Genomic DNA, 24,189 nt, shown 5'->3' with positions numbered 1-24,189 from the left:
ACCCCGTCTCCCCGTGCGTCCCTGACCCCGTATTTGGCGTTTTCCCCTTTCACTGTCTCTTTCTCTTTCTGACTGAAACTTGTCTGATGAGTGGTAACACTGTCATACAAGGTACTTTCTGAATCCTCACTGCCTGTCTGTACAATTCACCTTCTCCCCCTAACCTCTGTGGTGTTGCCGTGGATTTCTTCCAAACACACATTGGCCTCACCCCTTCCTGCTTTGTCAACGTCTCTTCCTTTGAGCATTATCTCTGGACTCCTCCCCTTCGATCACCTCCCTGCCGATCCCCATACCCCGCCCTCCCATTGCTCCACTGATCAGATCTCATTGACTTCCATTGGTTTCCTGACCCTCAACACGTTCCCTATCAGTCCCTCCAAGGTTTGCCTGTCCAACCTCTGCAAACACCTCCATCTCCATGTCCCACACTCTTTGATCCTCCAACACTGGCCTTCTGTGCATTCACTCATTCCTCGGTTCCCCTTCTGCAGCAGTGCCTCCAGCGAACCCGGCTTTACTCTCTGTTAATCCCTTCTGAGTGACTGAAACTTCATCTACTCCTGTGAAATTCCTCCATCGACTATTGTAACTGAGTCATCAGCCTGATTTTTAAAAAAGACTTAACGCCTGTTTTGAAACATCAACAGATCTTCTGCGCCTGAATGATTCCGTGTTTCATGTCTACAAGGAGTGTGAGAGGTTGCAGCCCCTGTTCCACTATTTAACGGGGCTGCTCCACAACTTCTGGCTGCGCTTCAGTCCCACGCTCCTCATCTTTGGCCACCGACTGAGGAGGAGGGCGGGTCAGTCGGAGGATCTCCTCGTGGGCCTGTCCAAGGTGGCCATCCACAGGTCCAGGTGAGACGGGGCCCGTGGGGGCGGTCGCTCCAACTGTCAGCCTCTCTTCCGCGGAATTCTCCGTGCCTGGGTGGCCCTGGAGATGGAGCACGCGGTGTCTGCCGGTACGCTTGGGGCTTTCCGCGACCGGGGGGCACCGCAGGGGCTGGAGTGCATCCTGGACCGAGATAATAAAATTTTAATTTGACGCTTATTTTGGGTTTTTTGGTTTTTCTGCACATGAACACACCCTAAACCCCGCTTCTTGTAAAAGGGGGGCCTAAAAACACAAAAAAAAAATCAAGCCTCATTCTGACTGCACTTCCAGTCGACACTTCAGAACCGAGCTGAGTGGAGGTCTGAGCAGAGCAAAACGACAGCCCTTGCCTGCCTCCTGAATCCGGGAGAAGGCAGAAAAAAAACCCATCAGTGATTCCCAGACTATTGAGGACCAACGGCTGTTAAAATATCACAGACACGGAGTTACAGGAATGTTTTAAGGGGGCCCAGAAATAATTAAAAAAGAGAGAATTAACCCCACAGATGCTGTAGGCGGGGCTCGATTATTAGTCCGGTCCGGTGGAAACTAATATCCAGTCGCTAATTCACAGCCCTTCCTCCGGACAATTACATTTCGGGTCAGACTCCCTGAGGACGTGTTTAAAAAATGATCTGAATACAGGAACATGTTTTGATAATGTTACTGTCTGTTGCTTTTGCTCATTTTTTGTCGGCTGCTGTTAAATTTAATTTTGGTATAACTTTTGACAACAAATATGTTTAAAGGAGATGTCTTTGGCCCTGTTGCTGAGTCCCTTTGGTAAATTGAGGTGATAATTTTGATCTGGAATTAAGTTGTGATGTTGGGAAGTCAGTTCCCGCTTCACTTCAGCCGTTTTCCTCATTTGACCAATTTACCAATTAGAGTAAACGGATATTTAATCACATTGAGCAGCTCCTCTCTGAACTTACTCTGGGTCACTGTGTAAATGGCCGTGTTCGTGCAGGAACTCAGAAGCTGAAGCAGAATTCCCGCTTGTTCGAAGGTTGCAAAAGGGTTATGGAAAGATCTGTGTTTAAAGATGCTTTTAATTCGATAATATAAAAAATATACGACCGTTGTCATCCAGAGCAGGATAAAACTGCCGGATATGGCAAAAAGTAAAACGATGGACCTTCTGCGGTTCTTCATCTCAGGGTCCTTGTCATTCTCACCATTGCTGAGGTCCCGGAGGCTCCTTCGGGCCCGACTGGCCACTAAAATGCGTCTGACGGTGAGAGCATTAAACAATAAAATCAAACAGAATGGAAGCAACGGGGTTAACAGCTGTTCAATCCAGGAAAATGCGATCCATGCGGGTCGAATATAAAACTGTGATGATACACGACAACCCCACGGTATATTGTTAATTGTTACATACGCATACGGAACATACACGAAGAGCCGGGGAATGTTCTTTGAACCGAACAGCGCGCTCAAAGTCACGATAATCACAAGTGAACTTTTCTCAGTGCAATATTTTGTTTTCAGCTTCTGACAACTAATGGCTACAAAACGATCAAAGGTAAAAGCGACCGTTAACCAAACAGAACTGTCTGTGGCAGTAGGAGCCAGGAAGAGAATGAATCTGCAAACACGAGTGTAGAGCAGGAAAGTGTCCCCCCAATAAAGATGAGCAATCCGATATAAGATCACATTACAGACAATCACCAGGAGATCCGCCGTCGCCATGGCCACCAGGTAGCGAGTGATACATTTGGAGAGACCGCACTTTCCACGGGACAGGATCACAATCGCCAGCAAGTTCACTGAGAGAAAGAGAGAGACAGAAACAGTGAAATCACTAACCGGGCTGATCAATGAGCTCTCAGTTTAACCGATGGACATGGGCTATGATTGTGTTTATTTATTGGTTTTTCCCCTTGGCTTCTGCCTCCTGTTCCGAAGGAGCAGCTCATTCTGGGAGGTTCCTTTCGGGTGACGGTGGCCCCGGGATCCCTCACCCGACAGCTGAGTCCTCACTTGTGATCCTTGAGATTAAGTTTATTCAGTCGATTCCGACACTGGGAGGTCCACGGGACAGGACGTCAACAAATTTGAAAGCAAATGCGACAAGATAATTTCCCGTAAATTAGGCAGACAGGCAGGTGGAATGGGCGGGACATGGCAGATGAAATTTAATGCAGAGAATTGTGAAGTGATACATTTTGGCAGGAAGCATAAGGAGAGGAAATATAAGCTAAATGGTACAATTCTAAAGGTGGTGCAGGAACGGAGAGATCTGGGGATATATGTGCACAATTCTTTCAAAAAGGAATTGGATAAATACTTGAAAGAAAATTGCAGGGCTGCGGGGAAATGAGACTAACTGGATTGCTCTGACAAAGAGCCGGCACCGGCTCGATGGGCCGAATGGCCTCCTCTGTGCTGTAACTACTCTGTGATTCTAAGAGATGGATCCCAGAAGCCGCGCTATATAAGAACAAATGACCACCAAGTCTCATTCATGTTCTCCAGCTAAACCCCTCTTGAATTAATGCCAAGTCTAGTTTCCCCCACTCTCCACAATAACATACACGGGCAGCAGCATGCAGTCATTAGTACATAAGAACATAAGCAATAGAAGCAGGAGTAGGCCATCCAGCCCCTTGATCCTGCTCCGACATTCAATAAGATCATGGCTGATCTTCGACCTCAACTCCACTTTCCCGCCCGGTTCATTCTCTTGGAATCTAAAAATCTATCGATCTCAGTTTTGAATATATTCAATGACTCAGCATCCACAGCCTACTGGGGTAGAGAATTCCAAAGATTCACAACCCTTGGAGTGAAGAAATTCCTCCTCATCTCAGTCTTAAATGTCTGACTCCTTATCCTGAGACAATTCTCTCTAGTTCTAGACTCTTCAGCCAGGGGAAACAGCCTCTCAGCCTCGACCCTGTCAAGCCCTCTCAGAATCTTACATATTTCAATGAGATCACCTCTCAATCTTCCAAACTCCAGAGAGTATCGGTCCATTCTACTCAATCGCTCCTCACAACCCTCTCGTCCCAGGAATTAATCGAGCGAACCTTCTATTTATAAGCTGTAGTTCAGTTGGTAGCACTCTCGCCTCTGAGTCAAATGGTGGTGGGTTCAAAGCCCCATTCCACGAAAGTTGCACCAACAATCTGGGCCGATCTTCCAGTGTCGGACTGAGGGTGTTGCTCTGTCAGTAGATACTGTCTTTCAACCAACATCACTAAAAAATCAAATCATTTGGTGATTATCACATGGCTATTTGTGGGACTGTACTATGAGCAAATGAGCTGCTGTGGTTCCTACATTACAACAGCAGCTACACTTCAAAAGTACTTTATTGGTTGTAAAGCGCTTTGGCAGGTCGGGAAAGGCGTTAGGTAAATGCAAGACTTTCTTTCTTTTCTTCATTGCATCCCCTCGAAGACAAGTATATCCTTCCTTAGGTAAGGAGACCAAAACTGTACACAGTATCCAGGTGTGGTCTCACCAAAGCCCTGCACAATTGCAGCAAGACTTCCTTACTCTTGTACTCCAACCCCTTGCAATAAAGGCCAACATTCCATTTGCCTTCCCAATTGCTTGCTGTAACTGCATGTTAACTTTCTGTGTTTTGTGTATAAGGACACACAAATCTCTCTGAACATCTACATTTAATAGTTTCTTATCATTTAAAAAAAATCTGTTTTTCTATTCTTCCTACCAAAGTGAATAACCTCACATTTCCCCACATTATACTCCATCTGCCACCTTCTTGCCCACTCACTTAACCTATCCATCTCCCTTTGCTCACTCTTTGTGTCCTCCTCACAGCTTACTTTCCCACCTAGCTTTGTATCGTCAGCAAACTTGGATACATTGCACTCGGTCCCTTTATCTAAGTCATTCAAATAGATTGAAAATAGCTGTGGCCCAAGCACTGATCCTTGTGACACCCTGCAAGTTACAGCCTGCAAACCTGAGAATGATCCGTTTATTCCTACAGTCACCTTTTTTCACCAAGCCCTTACAATACTTTAAACATCAAATGCATAAAAATCCTGTAAAGTCATTGCGGGAATATAATTATGATCTGAGAGGAACATTTGATGGGAACACAAGATTGTACCTTCGAGTGAGGAGGACAGTTTCTGTCACATGTTTTATTTATCTGATGCGTATTCCATTTGTTCCCTGTCCTTCTATCCTGAAGACACTGACTCATGCCGGGATACACAGCCGCAATCTGCTCTCCGGAATCCCAGGCGATCGGTCCTCGGGAAACACGACAATCTCACCCGGTCCTTCCTCACCCGATCTCCACAACAGGTGCGCTTTCCACCAGGAGGCAGTGGATTACACTCAGGACTGTGCGCCCTGCCTGTTTTACCCCTGCCTGGCCAGGGAGCACCAAGGACACATTTAGACCCCAGACTCGACAGTTCAGCACAGAGCGAGGGTGAGTTACTCGGTGCATTGACCAATGGGATAAGAATGAAAGTTTTAGCTGTATCACAAAACTTTGCAAAATAACATTCTATGTTTACCAGACTCAGCGTTGAAATAGTTCAATGTTCTGTTACTTACACCATATGTGCTGATAATGACCTACCAGGTAACCCAATTGCTGCGAGAATAGGGTAATAAACTGCTTCTGTCTCCGCAATTGCAGGCACATGCATTTCTCTGTGGAGACGATTAATTTCGATGCTGTAAAGAGGTATGCGGACTTCAATGTCAGGTAACTAAGCTAAAGGAGCGAGATACTTATAGTTTAAGTAAACCTCTCATGAGACAATTAGATCGCATATCTGCTGATATTACTTACAGACTCTTGAACAAACAGGTTTTGGTCCCATCTGACCTTTGACTATCACACTCATTAAGGTGACGGAACATTACACATCGACCAGCTGAGTAACCTTTTGGAACAGTGAATTGTACAAAGGCAGAACCACAATTTCTAAGTTAAATATATTAAATGAAGATTGAAACCACAAGCACACCGTGCAAGAAATATCGAAACTCAGTTCACCAATGTGAAAGTTCTACTTGAATTTTCTGCACTCCCATTGCCAGCCTGGTCCTACTATTCCCTCGATCGCCACTGGGAGTTTGTGAATTGTAATTCAGTTTAAATGGAAAAAAACAAAATTAACCTGGAACAAAAAGTGACTACGAAGCTGTCAGGTTATCCTAAGTGGTTCACTATTGTCGTTTAAGGCAGGAAACCTGCCGTGCTTACCGGTCTGGCCAAAACGTGATGATGAACTGCCCTCTGAAATGGCCAAGCAAGACACTCAGTTGAATCAAACTGCTATAAAAAAGGCTAAGAAGAATAAAATCGGACAGACCACTTGGCTGCCTCCCAAGCATCGAATTTGGACATGACAAAGGCACACCCAGCCCAGTCGAGCATGAAAACTCTTCCAACATCTGGGGACTGGCGCCAAAGTTGGGACAGCAGTCCCACATTCTAGTCAATCTTACAGAATCAAAGCTATCAGCAAAAGTCCCACCATCATCCTTGGGTACATCCTCTCCCACCGGCAGGCCTGACCCACCAGAAGTGGATATACAGTGTGGTGCGAGTGACCCTGGAATTCTTCAACATTGTCTCTGGACCACATGAAGTCTCAAGGCCTCAGGTCAAACATGGGCAAGAAAACCTCTTGCTGATTATCACCTATCACCTCGCCTCAACTGATGAATCAGTTCTCCTCCATGTTGAGCACCACTTGGAGGAAGCACAGAATATACTTTGGGTGGGGATTTCAATGTCAGTCACCAAAAGTGGCTCAGTAAAACCACCATTGACAGAGCTGGCAGAATCCTGAAGGATATAGCTACTGGACTGGGCTTGTGACAGATAGTGACAGAAACAACATAAGGTAACAATCTACTTGACACCGTCCTCACCAATCCACCTGTCGCCAATGCATCTGTTCATGACAGTATTGGTGGGAGTGACCACTGCACAGTCCTTGTGGAGACCAGGTCCCATCGAGGAAGCCCTCCATCGTGTCATGTGACATTCTCAACGTGCTAAATAGGAAAGATTAAGAACAGATCTAGCAGCTCATAACTGGGCATTCACGAGGCACTGTTTTGCCATTGGCAGCAGCAGAATTGGAATCCACCACAATCCGTAACCTCATGTCCCGGCATATCTCTCACTCCTCCATCACCATCAAGCCAACCCTGGTTCAATGAGTAGTGCAGAAGAGCATCTCTGGATCAGCATCAGGTGTAGCTGAAAATGAGATGTCAACCTGGTGAAGCTTCAACACAGGACTACATGCTAAACAGCGAAATCAGTAGGCGATAGACAGAGCTAAATGATCCCATAACCAACGTATCTGGTCCAAGTTCTGCAGTCCTGCCATATCCAGTTAAAAATGGTGGCGCAGAATTAAGAAATTAACGGGACACAGAGGCTCCCTGAACATCCCCATCCTCAAAGGTGGTGGAGCGCAGTATGTGAGTGCAAAAGACAAGGCTGAAGTGTTCGCAGCCATCTTCAGCAAGAAACACCAAAGGGATAATCCTTCTCGGCCTCCTACTGAGGTCCCCGCCATCACAAATGCCAGTCTTCAGCCAATTCGATTCACTCAACAAGATATCAAGTCACGGATGAACGCACTGGACACAGTAAAACTATGTGCCCCAACAACATCCCAGCTGTAGTGCTGAAAATATATGTTGCAGAACCAGCCAATCTGTTCCACTACATCTACAACACTGGCATCTACCAGTAGGAAGAATAAGGAGGCCTCACACGACTTGGATAATAAAAGTCCAAATTGGATGGAGGACCAAATGGTCGAGGGGGACAGATACACAAATAACTAAAAGTAGCAACGCAGATTAATAAGGCCATAAAAAGGCAAATCAAGCACTGGGGTTTATCTCCAGAGGGAAAGAATTCAAAAGCTGAGAAGTTATGTTAAACGCTTATAGAACACATGGAGTACTGGTCACAGTTCTGGTCTCCATATTATAGAAAGGATACAGAGGCATTGGAGAGGATGCAAAAAAGATTCACAAGTATGATACCAGAACTGAAAGAATATATGATGTGGAGATCCCGGTGATGGACTGGGGTGGACAAATGTAAGGAATCTTACAACACCAGGTTATAGTCCAACAGTTTTAATTGAAAATCACAAGCTTTCGGAGCTTTCCTCCTTCGTCAGGTGTGTGAAGGTTTCCATAAAAGCACCGCATATATAGTCACAGAACAATGCCTGGTGATTACAGATAATCTTTCCAACTGCCCGTTATCACTCCTCTGCATGGATGGTGTTCAGACAGGGGAACATTACACCCAAGACCACTGAATACGCAAGCGGTCAGATTACAAAGACATAAGAACATAAGAACATAAGAAATAGGAGCAGGAGTAGGCCAATCGCCCCCTCGAGCCTGCTCCGCCATTCAATAAGATCATGGCTGATCTGATCCTAACCTCAAATCTAAATTCATGTCCAATTTCCTGCCCGCTCCCCGTAACCCCTAATTCTCTTTACTTCTAGGAAACTGTCTATTTCTGTTATAAATTTATTTCATGATGTAGCTTCCACAGCTTCCTGGGGCAGCAAATTCCACAGACCTACTACCCTCTGAGTGAAGAAGTTTCTCCTCATCTCAGTTTTGAAAGAGCAGCCCCTTATTCTAAGATTATGCCCCCTCGTTCGAGTTTCACCCATCCTTGGGAACATCCTTACCGCATCCACCCGATCAAGCCCCTTCACAATCTTATATGTTTCAATAAGATCGCCTCTCATTCTTCTGAACTCCAATGAGTAGAGTCCCAATCTACTCAACCTCTCCTCATATGTCCGCCCCCTCATCCCTGGGAAAAAGAGAGAAAGAGAGAGACAAAGAATGGCCAGTTGTATTAAAAACAGACAACTTTTTTTTCTCTTTCCCGCCCCCCACCTCCCCCCCGGTGGGATTACATGTAGCGTGACTTGAACCCAGGATCCCGGTTGAGGCCGTCCTCATGGGTGCGGAACTTGGCTATCAATTTCTGTCGACGATTTTGCGTTGTCGTGTGTCTCGAAGGCCGCCTTGGAGAACGCTTACCCGAAGATCGGAGGCTGAATGTCCTTGACTGCTCAGTGTTCCCCGACTGGGAGGGAACCCTCCTGTCTGGCGATTGTTGTGCGGTGTCCGTTCATCCGTTGTCGCAGTGTCTGCATGGTCTCGCCAATGTACCATGCTCCGGGGCATCCTTTCCTGCAACGTATGAGGTCGACAGGCACCTTAGCCAGTGCGTGCAGTTTCTCTTTATTTACTCTATCAAAACCCCTCTTAATTTTGAACACGTGGATTACTTCTACCCTGAACCTTCATTGCTCGAAGCAGAACAATCCCAGGTCCTCGAGTCTCTCCACACAACTAAACCCCATCCCTGGTATAATTCTGAAAATCTCCTCTCCATCCTCTCCAAGACCTTGACCTCCTTAATAAATTATAGTGAGATGAACTAACATATCACAGGCCGGGGATCCAACTTGCCCTGTGGAGCTCAGTACCACACGGGTGAATCCAGGTAACTTAGCTCAGGCCGAGGACTGAGCCTCGGCTTTTCTTGCTCCGGGCCTGAGTAGCACACCTCGTGAGATCAGCTAACTCAGTACAGGCTGGAGATTGAACATGTGCCCATCCTGCTCTGTGTGGGACTCAGTACCACACCAGTTGAGATCAGCTCACTCAGCACAGGCCGGGATGGCGGAGAGAGACAGAGACACGTGTTGTGATCTGTAACTTTTTATAAACACTTCAGTTTATTTCACTCCGTGTCCAACACCGTGCGATCTCCCCTGGTGTGTCAGCTTTCTGTGTTTATACAGAGTGTAATGTATTGAATTGTCTCTTGGATCACACGGAGTGGTAGACGGGGGTCTGTGTGCGGAGGGTTCGGGGGGTGAGCTCTGATTCCCGCCCTCTTCTGGATTGAAAGGAGAAAAGAATGAATGAGAGAGAGAATTGATGTGGGAGAAGGGATGATGGAAGAATTTGTCCATGAACCTGATTAAAGTGGCCCAAAAACAAGATAATATTAAGATATCATCAGCAGAACATTAATACAAGCTGTAAAACAAAAGCTAAATACTGCAGGTGCTGGAAATCTGAAGTAAAAACAGAAAATGCTGGAAATACTCAGCAGGTCAGGCAGCATCTGTGGAGAGAGTTCTGATGAAAGGTCATCGACCTGAAAGGATGTTTCTCTCTCCACAGATGCTGCCTGACCTGCTGAGTGTTTCCCGCATTTTCTGTTTTTATTGTTAATATAACCTGAGCTCTGTCGAGCGTTTGTTGGTCGATTCACTGATAAAGCTGGGAATTGAGGGGAAGCTGGTTCATGGCGAACCCCAGCTCTGAATCCCCCCGGCAGAGAGTTCAAGGAATGTTTAATATAAATGAGATTCAACGACAGTCTCAGAAAATCTCTCCTTGATGGTCGGTCTCATTCTCCCGAAGTGAGGAATGAGCGGGAGGGGCAATTCCACCCGGGGTTATATTTTATTCCAAGAGGATGACCCAAAAACTAGTTTGATGTGGGGCCGAAATAGCTCAGTTGGGAGAGCGTTCGACTGAAGATCTAAAGGTCCCTGGTTCGATCCCGGGTTTCGGCAGTTTTGGGTTATTTTGTTTCTTCTTCTTTGGGTCGATTGTGGAACATTTATTTACACTGACATTTTTACCCGACACTGAACGGTTGGGGATGGAATAGAGAGACATCAAGGATGTCTGTATTTAGCTTTTATTTCTCTATTTCCTTCTGCCTTTCTCTCTGGTTTTTGTTTCTCTCGGTGCTCGATGAACATTTGATTTGATGCATTTGTCCTGAACTGATGCCTTTTCCACATCTCAGGGCGGTCAGACACGCTCTGTCTGTCTGTTACTGCTTGTGACCATTAACGGGAACAGGCCGCGAGTTAAACATTTATCAGCAAACCGCCAGAGAGATAACACAGCGGGAATAAAACACATTGCCTCACATTGTTAGACACCGAGTGACACAGATTGTAATGTGTGTCAGTAAACAGACCCGGAAAACAGAGTCCGAGAAAGGAAAGAAATAGAGAGATAGAAAAGAGTCATAAAAAGAAAGAAAACCCTTTCTCCACCCCAACAACAACAACAACTTGCATTTATATCGCGCCTTTAACGGAGTAAAACGTCCCAAGGCGCTTCACAGGAGCGATTATCAAACAAAATGTGACATGGAGCCACATAAGGAGATATTGGGACAGGTGAGGTCGGTTTTAAGTGTCTTAAGGGAGGAGAGAGAGGTCGAGAGGCGGGGAGGTTTAGGGAGGGAAATCCAGAGCTTTGGGCCCAGTCGGTTGAAGGCACGGCCGCCAATGGTGGAGCGATGAAAATCGTGGATGCGCAAGAGGCCTGAATTGGAGGAGCTCAGAGATCTCGGAGGGTTGTAGGGGTGGAGGAGGTTACAGAGATAGGGAGGGGCGAGGTCATGGAGGGATTTGAACACGAGGATGAGAATTTAAAATTTGAGATGTTGGTGAACTGGGAGCCAATGTCGGTCAGTGAGCAGAGGGGTTCTCCTCCTGAACGGTGGTTTGAATGTTTGGGGGGCGGGGCTGTGATAAATATCGAGATTTAATATAATGATCCCACTTTTCAACTACCCCGAATTATTGCAATGCTGACCTGGAACAATCTAGAACATACCGCAAAACAGGACATTAAGTTCAATGGTTACTTGTGCGAGGAGTTTAAAAGATTCTTCTACGAAGGAGAAGGCTCAAGAAACGGACTGTGAACATTTCATGATGGTCTATTTATTTGTGGCCAGAGAGAGGGATGGAGTCGGTGACTCGGGAACGGAGTTTGTGCCAATATTTAGTTGGAGGAATGTTTTTCTCATCCATTACTGGATGTTGAAAAAGCAGTGTGAGAAATCAGAGACAGTGGAGGGGTCGAGACAGGTGGTCAGGTCGAGGTGGGTGTTGTCAGCGTACATGTAGAACCTGACATTTTGTTTTCGGATGATATCGCAAGAGGCAGCATGTGGATGAGAAATAGGTGGGGGTCAAGGATAGATCCTTAGGGAACTCCAGAGGTCATGGTGCAGGAACGGGAAGAGAAGCCATTCCGTTTGATTCCCTGGCTACGATTGGAGAGATAGGAATGGAACCAGACGAGCTCAGTTCCACCCAGCTGGAAGACGGAGGAGAGACACTGGAGGAGGATGGTGTGGTCAACCATGTCAAAGGCTGCAGACAGGTCGAGAAGGATGAGGAGGGATAGTTCACCACGGTCACAGTCACAGAGGATGTAAATTGTGACTTTGATTAGGGCCGTTTCAGTATTGTGGCAGGGGCGGAAAACTGATTGGAGGGATTCAAACATGGAATTGCGGTTGAAATGGGCACGGGTTTGGGAGGCGACAACACGTTCAAGGACTTTGGAGAGGAAAGGGAGGTTGGAGATGGGCATTATCGACCTGGATCTGTACTTTCATGGAATATATATTTGAAACGCGAGGTCTCTCTGTTCATTCACAGCGTCTGTGCCGTTCTATTGAGTGTGCACTTCCAGTCCTTGTTTTTCCTCATAAAATATATTATCTCATAATTTCCACATTAAATTCAACTTATCAACTGTCTGCACCTTCTATTAACTTGTCTATAGTAGAATTACATAGAATTTACAGCACAGAAACGGTCCATTCTGCCTAAATGTTCCATGACTGTGTTCATGCTCCACATTCCCACCCTTCTTCACCGCACCCTATCAACATATCCTCTATTCCTTTCTCCTTCATGTGTTTGTCGAGCTTTCCCTAAATGCATCAATGCTAGTATCCTCAACTATTCCTTGTGGTACCGAGTTCCACATTCTAAGAACATAAGAAATAGGAACAGGAGGAGGCCATGCGGCCCCTCGAGCCTGCTCCACCATTCACTCAGATCATGGCTGATCTTCGATCTCAACTCCACTTTCCCGCCCGATCCACATGTCCCTTGATTCCCTTAGAGTCCAAAAATCTATCGATCTCAGACTTGAATACACTCAATATCCACAGCCCTCTGGGATAGAGAATTCCAAAGATTCACAACCCTCTGAATGAAGAAAGTCGTCCTCACCTCAGTCCTAAATGGTTGACCCTTTACCCTGAGACTAAGACCCCTTGTTGTGGATTCCACAGCCGGGGGAAACAGCCTCTCATCATCTACCCTGTCGATCCGTCTCGGAATTTTTCATGTTTCAATGAGATCACCTCTCATTCTTCTGAACTCCAGCGAGGAGAGGCCCATTCTACGCAATCTCCACTCATAGGACAACCGTCTCATCCCAGGAATTAATCTAGTGAACCTTCATTGCACCGCAACTAAGGCATGTATGTCCTTTCTTAGATAAGGAAACCAAAGCTGCACACAATGCCCGAGGTGTGGTCTCACCAAAGCCCTGTATAATTGCAACAAGACTTCCTTACTCTTGTACTCCAACCCCCTTGCAATAAAGGCCAACATACCATTTGCCTTCCTAATTGCTTGCTGTACCTGCATGTTAACTTCTTGTATTTCATGTACAAGACAGCAAAATGAACATCAACATGGAAACATGGATAATTTATGGCACAGATGGAGGCCATTCAGGCCATCATGTCTCTACAGGTCGTAAAAGAGCCACCCCGCCTAATCCCACTTTCCAGCACTTGGTCCGTAGCCCTTTAGGTTATGGCAATTCAAGTGCATATCCAAGTACTTTTTAAATGTGATGATGGTTTCTGCCTCTACCACCCTTTCACGAAGTGAGTTCCAGAACCCCACCACCCTCTGAGTGAATTTTGTTTTCCTCAGCTCATCTCTAATCCTCCGACCAATCCCCTGCTAAATGGGCCCTCTGCTAAGGGAAATAGGTCCTTCCTGTCCATTCTATCCAGGCCCCTCATAATTTTATACACCTCAATTAAACCACACCTCAGGCTCCTCTGTTCCAAAGAAAACAACCCCAGCCTGTCCAATCTTTCCCCATAGCTAAAATTCTCCAGTCCTGACAACATCCTCATAAATCTCCTTTGTACCCTCTCAAGTGCAATCACATCTTTGCTGTAATGTGGTGACCACAACTGTGCACAGCACTCAAGCTGTGGCCTAACTAGTGTTTCATACAGTTCTAGCATAACTTCCCTGCTCTAATATTCTATGCCTCGGCTAATAAAGGAAAGTATTCCGTATGACTCCTTAACCAACTTATCTACCTGTCCTGCTACCTTCAGGGATCAGTGGACACGCACTCCAAGGTCTCTCTCTCCCTCCACACCTCTCAGTATTCTCCCATTTATTGTGTATTCCCTTGCCTTGTTTGACCTCCCCAAATGCATTACCTCACACGTTTCTGGATTGAATTCCATTTGCCACTTGTCTGCCCACCTGACCAGTCCACTGATATCTTTCTGCATTCTACTGCTTTCGTCCTCACTATTAACCACACGGCCAATGTTTGTATCATCTGCCAACTTCTTAATCATGCCCCCTACATTTAAGTCTGAATCATTAATATATACCACGAAAAGCAAGGGACATAGTACTGAACCCCGTGAACCCCAATGGAAACAGCCTTCCAGTCACAATCCGTCAACCATGACCCTTTGCTTCCTGCCACTCAGCGAATTTTGAATCCAATTTGTCACTTTCCCCTGGATCCCATGGGCTTTTATTTTTTTGACCAGTCTGCCATGTGGGACCTTGTCAAAAGCCTTGCTAAAATCCATGTACACTACATCAAACGCATGGCCCTCACCAACCCTCCTTGTCACCTCCACAAAAAATTCAATCAAGTCAGTCAGACAAAACCTTCGCTTAACAAATCCATGTTGACTGTCCTTGATTAATCCGTGCCTTTCTAAATGAAGGTTCATGCTGTCCCTCAGAATTGATTCCAATAATTTGCCCACCACCGAGGTTAGACTGACTGGCCTGTATTTACTGGGTCTGTCCTTTTCTCCATTTTTAAAGAACGGCCAACTTTAGCAGTCCTCCAATCCTCCGACACCATGCCTGTAGCCAGGGACGATTGGAAAATGATGGTCAGAACCTCCCTTATTTCCTCCCTTGCTTCTTTCAACAGCCTGGGATACATTTCATCCGAGCCTGGCAATTTAACTACTTTCAAAGATGCTAAACCCCTTAATACTTACTCTCTCATTATGTTTATCCCATCCAATATTTCACATTCCTCCTCCTTAACTACAATCTCTGCATCGTCCCCCTCTTTTGCGAAGACGCAAATTATTCATTGAGAACCATTCCCACGTCTTCCACCTCCACGAATAGGTTATCTTGTTGGTCTGTAATAGGCCCTACTCTTTCCTTAGTTATCCTCTTGCTCTTTATGTATTTATAAAATATTTTGGGTTTTCCTTAATTTTACTTGCCAGTATTTTTTCATGCCCTCTCTTTGCTTTCCTAATTTCCTTTTTAATTTCACCAACATTTAATTATTTCTCACCATTTAAAACATATTCTGTTCTTTTATTCTTCCCATCAAAGTGAATAACCTCACATTTCCACACATTGTACTCCATCTGCCGCCTTCTTGCCCACTCACTTAACCTGTCTATATCCCTTTGCAGACACGTTGTGTCCTCCTCACAGTTTACTTTCCCATCTTGCTTTGTATCGTCAGCAAACTTGGACACATTGCACTCGGTCCCACCATCCAAGTCGTTAATACAGATTGAAAATAGCTGACACCCAAAAACGGCCGGCATTGCTCTCTGTTCAGTTAAGAGGAACTTCCCTGCTTTGAAATTCGTCCAAGCCTTGTTGAGGTGCAACACGTCCATCTTGTGCAGGTCTTTAATATTAATCAATACACAATGAGGCCCGGGGAAAGCGAATATCTCTCCACATATGTTGCCTGATCTGTTGAGTGTTGCCAGTAGTTTCTGGGTTTATTTTCGAGCTTTCACTATAGCAGTTTTCCTGACAATCTGCAACTTGCCTCAAGGGCGCAGCTTCAAGAACAACTTTCTTGGGCTCTTTTCACACACAAGATCGCACTTTACTTTCCGACACACGCGCTTTAAAATCTGCCGTTTCCGCACACAGCGTCCTGCGCCACGAGAATTTGAAAGACCTTTCGCTCATGGCCTGTAATCGCTCCTTTTTCATCACAGGCGCTCTTTACATTTATCCTCTACTCGATTCAATCACAAATTTCAACAGAACTATTAAGATCAAGGCGGAACACTTCCGATCTTACTGCACCGCCCCAACTTGCCAAATGTGAACCTTTCAACCGCCATTCGCAGCTCTGTAGCGCTGCCCGTCACTCACGCAACTCAACTGCTGAGAGAAAAGAGCCAACAAGCATCAAAACAAAAACCAGTTCTTCAGTTACCATCCCCTGGATCACAAGATTCCACAAGTAAATTTCGTGAACATTCGGGCGGCTGTCTTTCCAGAGACCAGCCCTGCTTTCGTCGTGTTTGTCTGTCGAGCGGTCACGCAGATCGAAACGTATCGATTGGTTTCAAGGCACAAATGAACATTGGTGCGAATAGGACATGTGCCCAATAGAAACAGCGGTAGGAGCAGAGCAAACTTAAAGGCGTGAGATCGTGAAAGTGAATGTTGGAGTCGGCAATGGAGCAGGAAAGTGTCCATGAAATGGGAGGAGGAAAGTAAAGGCGGCCTATTGAGTGTGGAAGGAAGAAAAAGCTGGGAGAAGAGGCGAGTTTGAACTGTGGAACATCAAGTACAGGCATGTGAGAGTGCTGGGATTTGATGGAATATGAGATTTGCTTTCACGGATCAAAGATGACTGCATTCCATGAGCATGAGAGGCAGAAGACAAAAGGAGCAGCGCACACTATGACGTGACTCAGATTCGAACCGAGGTTGCAGCAGCCACAACACAGAGTACGAACCACTATCCGATCACGGCACCACATCCCACCTGTGCAAACGTTGTCTGTACTATTTACCTTTAACGTAGCAAAACGTCCCAAGGCGCTTCACAGGAGCGTTTTGAAACAAAATCTGACACAGAGCCACAGAAGGAGATATTAGAAGCAAAATACTGCAGATGCTGGAAATCTGAAATGAAACCAGAAAATGCTGCAAATAATCAACAAGTCAGGCAGTGTCTGTGGAGAGAGAAACAGAGTTAACGTTTCAGGTCGATGACCCTTCGTCAGAAATGGAAAAGGTTGAAGATTAAACAGTTTTTAAGCAAGTCCAGCGTCAGGAAAAGAGATGGGGGAGGAAGGGGAGGGGAGGAAAGAACAAAAGGGAAGGTCTCTGATAGGGTGGAGGGCAGGAGTGATTAAATAACAAAAGGGATGATGGTGCAAGGAGGGTGGTAATGGGACAAGTAAAGAAACAAAAGATGGGTCTCGAGGAGCTGTAAATGGCAAAATTTGAACCACAATCAGCACTTGCTGTCCGAAAAAATGTGATCAGTGTTTATGATCTGAAGTTATTGAAATCAATGTTGAGTTCAGAAGGTTGTAAAGAGCCTGATCGAAAGATGAGGTACTGTTTCTCGAGCTTATGTTGAGCTTCATTGGAACGGAGTAAGAGGCCGAGGACAGAGAGGTCAGAGTGGGAGTGGGACGGGGAATTAAAATGGCAAGCGACCGGAAGCTCAGGGTCACGCTTGTGGACTGAGCGGAGGTGTTCAGCAAAGCAATTACAAATAAATCACTGTTTCACCTGGAAGGAATGTTTGGGACCCTCGAAGGTGGGAAGGGAGGAGGTGAAAGGTCAGGTTTTGCATCTCCTGCACTCGCATGGGAAGGTACCGTGGGGAGCAGAGCGGGTGTTTGGGGTGATGGAAGAGTGGACCAGGGTGTTGTGGAGGGAGCGGTCCATTATGAAGGCTGAAAAGGGAGGGGAGGGGAAGATGTTTTTGGTGGTGGCATCGCGCTTGTACGTGGAGGAAATGGCGGAGGATCATACATTGAATGTGGAGGCTGGTGAGGTGGAAGCCAAGGACAATGGGGACCCGATCATGGTTCTGGGAGGGAGGGAGGGGAAGGGGTAAGGGCAGAAGTGGAGTCAATAGGACCGACACAGTCGAGGGCCCAGTCAACTGCAGTGGAGGGGAATCCTCGATTGAGGAAAAAGGAAGACATATCGGAAGCATTTGTGTTGATGGTGGCATCATCAGAACAGACACGACGGAGATGGAGAAACTGGGAGAACAGAATAGAGTCCTTACAGGAAGCGGGGTGGGATGAAGTGTAATCAAGGTAGCTGTTGGGGTCGGTGGCCTTATAACAGATATTGGTTGACAGACCATCCCCGGAAATGGAGATAGAGAAGTCGAGGAAGGGAATGGAAGGTTCAGAGATGGACCGTGTGAAGGAGAGGGGAGGGTGGAAATTGGAAGCGAACTTGATTGGGGCGAGAGCAGGAAGTGACATCGATGTACCAGAAAAAGAGGCGAGGGGAACAGAGTAGTACTGGAACAAAGAATCTTCCACGTATCCCCCAGAAAAAGTCAGGCATAGCTCGGACCCACATGAGTTCCCATAGTGACATCTTTCATTTGGAGAAAGTGAGTGGAGTCAAAGGAGAAGTTGTCCAAAGTAAGAACAAGTTCAGCCAGACGGAGGAGAGTGGTGGAGGATGGGGATAGGTTGGGCCTTCGTTCATGGAATAGGCGGAGGGCCCGCAGGCCGTCCTGTTGTGGGGGGTGGGGGGGGGGTGGTGGTGGAGGTGTAGACGGACTGGAAGTCCATGGTGAAAAGGAGATGGTTAGTGCCGGGGAACTGGAAATTGTTCAAGTGGCGCATGGAGTTGTAAGATTCGTGGATATAGGTCGGAATAGACTGGACGAGGGGAGAGAAAGTAGAGTCAAACTAGGAAGAAATAATTATCCGGGGGCACGAACAGGCTGAGACGATGGATCTCCTGGGTCAGTTCTGCATGTGGATCTTGGAAGGAGTTAGAAGCGGGGTTGGGGGACAATGAGGTGGAGGCCTTGTGGAGGAAGATCTCCAGAGGAGATAAGGTCATTGAAGGTCTCGGAAACTATGGCTTGATGTTCGGTGGTGGGATCACGCTCCAAGGGAAGGTAGGAGGAGGTACCGGAGAGTTGGCGTTCAGCTGCCGCTAGGGAGAGGTCTGTTCGCCTCACAACAACAAGAGCGCCGCCATTGTCAGCAGGTTTAATGACAATGTCAGGGTTGGACCTGAGAGAACGGAGTGCTGCGAGTTCAGATGGAGGGAGGTTAGAGTGAGTGAGGGGAGTAAAGAAATTGAGACGGCCGATGTCACGCTGGCAGTTCCCAATGGAAAGATCAAGAGAGGGTAAGAGGATAGAGGGAGGGGTCCAGGTTGAATGAGAAATCTGAAGATGGGAGAAAGGGTCCGCTGTGCGGGGGGAAGACTCCTGGACAAAGAAATGGGCGCGGAGGTGAAGGCGACGGAAGAAGAGCTCAGCATCGTGTCGAGCTCGAAACCCATTGAGGTGGGGGCGTAAGGGGATGAAACTGAAGCCTTTGCTGAGGACTGACGTTCGGGGTCAGAGAGGGGATGGTCAGAGGGAATGGTGAAAACACGACAAAGAGATTGGAGGGAGGGGTGGGGTCAGAGGAAAGTGAAGGGGAAGAAGGATCGGGAGGGGTGTTGGTATCTAAGAGTTGTTGAAACTTGCGGTCCTTGACACCTGAAAGGAAGGAAAAAAGTTTTTTTCATTAAAGCGCCGGATGAGGCGAAGGATGAAATGGAACTGCGGACCAGGACAGCTCTGAAGGAGAGAGAGTCGGTGCTGCTGAAGAGAGAGTGTTTGATCAGGTTTCTACTAAAACTCACTTTCACAGACACATCTCCTTCCTCAGCAACTGTGTCCGGCTCCGACTTATTCCACGTGGATTCCAACTTAAATTCCACCCTTCATGTTTCGGATCCGCCCATGATTCCAGATATCTCCATGATATTCAGCGTTCCTCCAACCACTGCTCCCGCCGCTTCCTGAGATCCACGCTCAACGCCACGCGCCGCCACATGCTCACTCTCGACCTCTCTCTCCACGCATGGTTTTTATCCCATCCGCGCCATTATTGCATTTACCGTTTGATGTGTTGGTTCCTTCATTATATTCATCCAGAAGTCCAGGGTCTCGGTCCAATCCGAAGCCACGGTGGATGAATTTTGCATTGCTCGCTGAACTCTGCTCAAATCAGCAAAGTCCTGATTGGCGGCCGGAGGTGTTGCGAGTGTAAGATGTGAATAACGTGAAGTATCAGTCAAAGTGCACAATTTCTGTTTAATCTTCAACCTTTTCCAGTTCTGACGACGGATCATCGACCTGAAACGTTAACTCTGTTTCTCTCTCCACAGATGCTGCCTGACTTGCTGATTATTTACAACATTTTCTGTTTTTTTTTTCAAATTTCCAGCATCGGCAGTATTTTGCTTCTAATATCTCCTTCAGTGTCAAATTTTGTTTGAAAACGTGACTGTGAAGCCCCTTGGGATCTTTTGCTACCTTAAAGGAGCTTTATAAATACTATAGGTAGAGCAGTTCCAGCTGTGGTGTGGTGCCGTGATCGTATAGTGGTTAGTGCTCTGCGTTGTGGCCGCAGCAACCTCGGTTCGAATCCGAGTCATGGCATAGTTTTTGTCTTCTGCCTCTCTTGCTCATCGAATGCAGTAATGTGTCAATCTTTGATACGTGAAGTAAAACTAAATATTCCATCAAATCACAGCACTCTCACATGCCTGTACTTCATGTGCCGCAGTTCAAACCCGCCTGTTCTCCCAGATTTTTCTTCCTTCCACAGTCAATCGGCCGCCTTTACTTTCCTCCTTCCATTTCCTGCTCCATTGCCGACTCCAACGTTCACTTTCACGATCTCATGCCTTTAAGTTTGTTCTGCTCCGACCGCTGTTTCTATTGGGCACATGTCCCATTCGCACCAATGTTCATTTAAGCCTTGAAACCAGTCGATACATTTCGATCTGCGTGACCGCTCGACAGACAAACACGACGAAAGCAGGGCTGGTCTCTGGAAAGACAGCCGCCCGAATGTTCACGAAATTCACTTGGGTGATCGTATGATCCAGGGGATGGTAACTGAAGAACTGGTTTTTGTTTTGATGCTTGTTGGCTCTTTTCTCTAAACAGTTGAGTTGTGTGAGTGACGGGCAGCGCGACAGAGCTGCGAATGGCGGTTGAAAGGTGCACATTTGGCAAGTTGGGGCGGTGCAGTAAGATCGGAAGTGTTCCGCCTTGATCTTAATAGTTCTGTTGAAGCGTGAGATTGAAGCGAGTAGAGGATAAATGTAAAGAGCGCCTGTGGGGAAAAAGGAGCGATTACAGGCCATGAGCAGAAGGTCTTTCAAATTCTCGTGGCGCAGGACGCTGTGTGTGGAAACGGCAGATTTTAAAGCGCGTGTGTTGGAAAGCAAAGTGCGATCTTGTGTGTGAGAAGAGCACAAGAAAGTTGTTCTTGAAGCTGCGACCTTGAGGCAAGTTGCAGGTTGTCAGGAAAACTGCGATAGTGAAAGCACAAAAATAAACCCTGAAACTGCTGGCAACACTCAGCAGGTCAGGTAGTATCTGTGGAGAGATACTCGCTTTCCCAGGGCCTCATTGTGCATTGATTAATATTAAACACCTGCACAAGATGGACGTGTTGCACCTCAACAAGGCTGGGACCAATTTCCAGGCAGGGAAGTTCCTCTTGACTGAACAGAGAGCAATGCCGGCCGTTTTTGGGCGTCAGCTATTTTCAATCTGTATTAACGACTTAGATGAAGGGACCGAGTGCAATGTGTCCAAGTTTGCTGACGATACAAAGCAAGATGGGAAAGTAAACTGTGAGGAGGACACAAAGTGTCTGCAAAGGGATATAGACAGGTTAAGTGAGTGGGCAAGAAGGTGGCAGATGGAGTATAATGTGGGGAAATGTGAGGTTATTCACTTTGATGGGAAGAATAAAAGAACAGAATATGTTTTAAATGGTGAGAAATAATTAAACGTTGGTGAAATTAAAAAGGAAAATAGGAAAGCAAAGAGAGGGCATGAAAAAATAGGCCTCTTGCGCATCCACGATTTTCATCGCTCCACCATTGGCGGCCGTGCCTTCAACCGACTGGGCCCAAAGCTCTGGATTTCCCTCCATAAACCTCCCGCCTCTCTACCTCTCTCTCCTCCCTTAAGACACTTAAAACCGACCTCACCTGTCCCAATATCTCCTTATGTGGCTCCGTGTCACATTTTGTTTGATAATCGCTCCTGTGAAGCGCCTTGGGACGTTTTACTCCGTTAAAGGCGCGATATAAATGCAAGTTGTTGTTGTTGTTGGGGTGGAGAAAGGGTTTTCTTTCCTTTTATGACTCTTTTCTATCTCTCTATTTCTTTCCTTTCTCGGACTCTGTTTTCCGGGTCTGTTTACTGACACACATTACAATCTGTGTCACTCGGTGTCTAACAATGTGAGGCAATGTGTTTTATTCCCGCTGTGTGATCTCTCTGGCGGTTTGCTGATAAATGTTTAACTCGCGGCCTGTTCCCGTTAATGGTCACAAGCAGTAACAGACAGACAGAGCGTGTCTGACCGCCCTGAGATGTGGAAAAGGCATCAGTTTAGGACAATTGCATCAAATCAAATGTTCATCGAGCACCGAGAGAGACAAAAACCAGAGAGAAAGGCAGAAGGAAATAGAGAAATAAAAGCTAAATACAGACATCCTTGATGTCTCTCTATTCCATCCCCAACCGTTCAGTGTCGGGTAAAAATGTCAGTGTAAATAAATGTTTGAGAATCGGCCCAAAGAAGAAGAAACAAAATAACAGAAAACTGCTGAAACCCGGGATCGAACCAGGAACCTTTACATTTTCTGTTGAACGCTCGCCCAATTCAGCTGTTTCAGCCCCACTGTGAACTGCACTTTGAGACTTCCTCTTGGAATAAAATATAACCCCGGGTGGAATTGCCCCTCCCGCTCATTCCTCACTTCGGGAGAATGAGACCGACCATCAAGGAGAGATTTTCTGATCCTGTCGTTGAATCTCATTTATATTAAACATTCCTTGAACTCTCTGCCGGGGGGATTCAGAGCTGGGGTTCGCCATGAACCAGCTTCCCCTCAATTCCCAGCTTTATCAGTGAATCGAACAACAAACGCTCGACAGAGCTCAGGTTATATTAATAATAAAAACAGAAAATGCGGGAAACACTCAGCAGGTCAGGCAGCATCTGTGGAGAGAGAAAAATCCTTTCAGGCCGATGACATTTCATCAGAACTCTCTCCACAGATGCTGCCTGACCTGCTGAGTATTTCCAGCATTTCCTGTTTTTACTTCAGATTTCCATCATCTGCAGTATTTTTCTTTTGTTTTACAGCTTGTATTAATGTTCTGCTGATGATATCTTAATATTATCTTATTTTTGGGCCACTTTAATTAATTCACAGACAAATTCTTCCATCATCCCTTCTCCCACATCACTTCTCTCTCTCATTCATTCTTTTCTCCTTTCAATCCAGAAGAGGGCGGGAATCAGAGCTCACCCCCCGAACCCTCCGCACACATACCCCCGTCTACTACTCCGTGTGATCCAAGAGACAATTCAATATATTACACTCTGTATAAACACTGAAAGCTGACACACCAGGGTAGATCGCACGGTGTTGGACACGGAGTGAAATAAACTGAAGTGTTTATAAAAAGTTACAGATCACAACACGTGTCTCTGTCTCTCTCCGCCATCCCGGCCTGTGCTGTGTTATCCGTTCTCACCCAATGTGTTACTGGTAATTTTGTGGAAGTGCATGACGGGATACTTGACCATATTAACTCTTTATTAACTCACATGATAGGATTAGCCACAAACACAAAGTAAGCACAATTGTGTAATTGCTTTTGAGCCTTGGTATGTTGATAATTAGGCCTAGCACAGCCAGGCCTTCCTTGAGAGAAGGACAGAATATAATAATAATAGAGTTGATGAATGGCCATGAAGCCTTGAGACTGGCTCCAGCCTTACTGATAACAAGGAACAGGAATGCAGAGAGAAAGAAAATAGCTGACATCTGCTCAGGCCTACGTGATGTCTATGGATGTTCGGCGGCTGGCTCACTACTTGATTGACCAACTACCTGAGCCAATAAAGAATGTACGTGTACGCCCATATTCTGCAACAGGTGGGCGTTGCCTCATGAATTGTATAAACATGAACTGATTCATTGACTCGGCGAAGTTGCACCCTCAACCATTGTTTGAGGTGCACTTCCACTTGTATACAAGTTGGGGTTCAATAAAGTTTCTCCTTGTACTACTTGTTTGGGTGTTAATGCATTTGTATAGTGTTAAGTTTCGACAGTTTTCATCAACATCTTTGAATGTGG

The 24,189-nt window shown here is 46.2% G+C and overlaps 1 long non-coding RNA gene and 1 other non-coding gene across 3 annotated transcripts in view; both read left to right on the top strand.

The window, feature by feature from the left end:
* Positions 1-5,690, top strand: part of LOC137302376 (uncharacterized) — a 31,338-nt gene extending 25,648 nt beyond the window's left edge. Inside the window, exon 3 of one of the 2 annotated variants that reach the window (XR_010958452.1) lies at positions 5,052-5,690. This is a non-coding gene — a long non-coding RNA (uncharacterized lncRNA). Of the gene's footprint in view, positions 1-650; positions 1,045-5,051 lie in introns of those variants that run through there. The other variant, XR_010958451.1, reaches the window with a different exon arrangement.
* Positions 5,691-10,409: 4,719 nt separating this feature from the next.
* Positions 10,410-10,482, top strand: trnaf-gaa (transfer RNA phenylalanine (anticodon GAA)). The gene has a single exon. It is a non-coding gene; the product is annotated as a tRNA-Phe (tRNA).
* The last annotated feature ends 13,707 nt before the right edge of the window (positions 10,483-24,189 follow it).

Source organism: Heptranchias perlo, chromosome 35 (genome assembly GCF_035084215.1).
Source record: "Heptranchias perlo isolate sHepPer1 chromosome 35, sHepPer1.hap1, whole genome shotgun sequence".
NCBI lineage: Eukaryota > Metazoa > Chordata > Chondrichthyes > Hexanchiformes > Hexanchidae > Heptranchias > Heptranchias perlo.
Note: the sequence above shows the minus strand (reverse complement) of the source record. Positions and strands in the feature narration are given on the sequence as shown.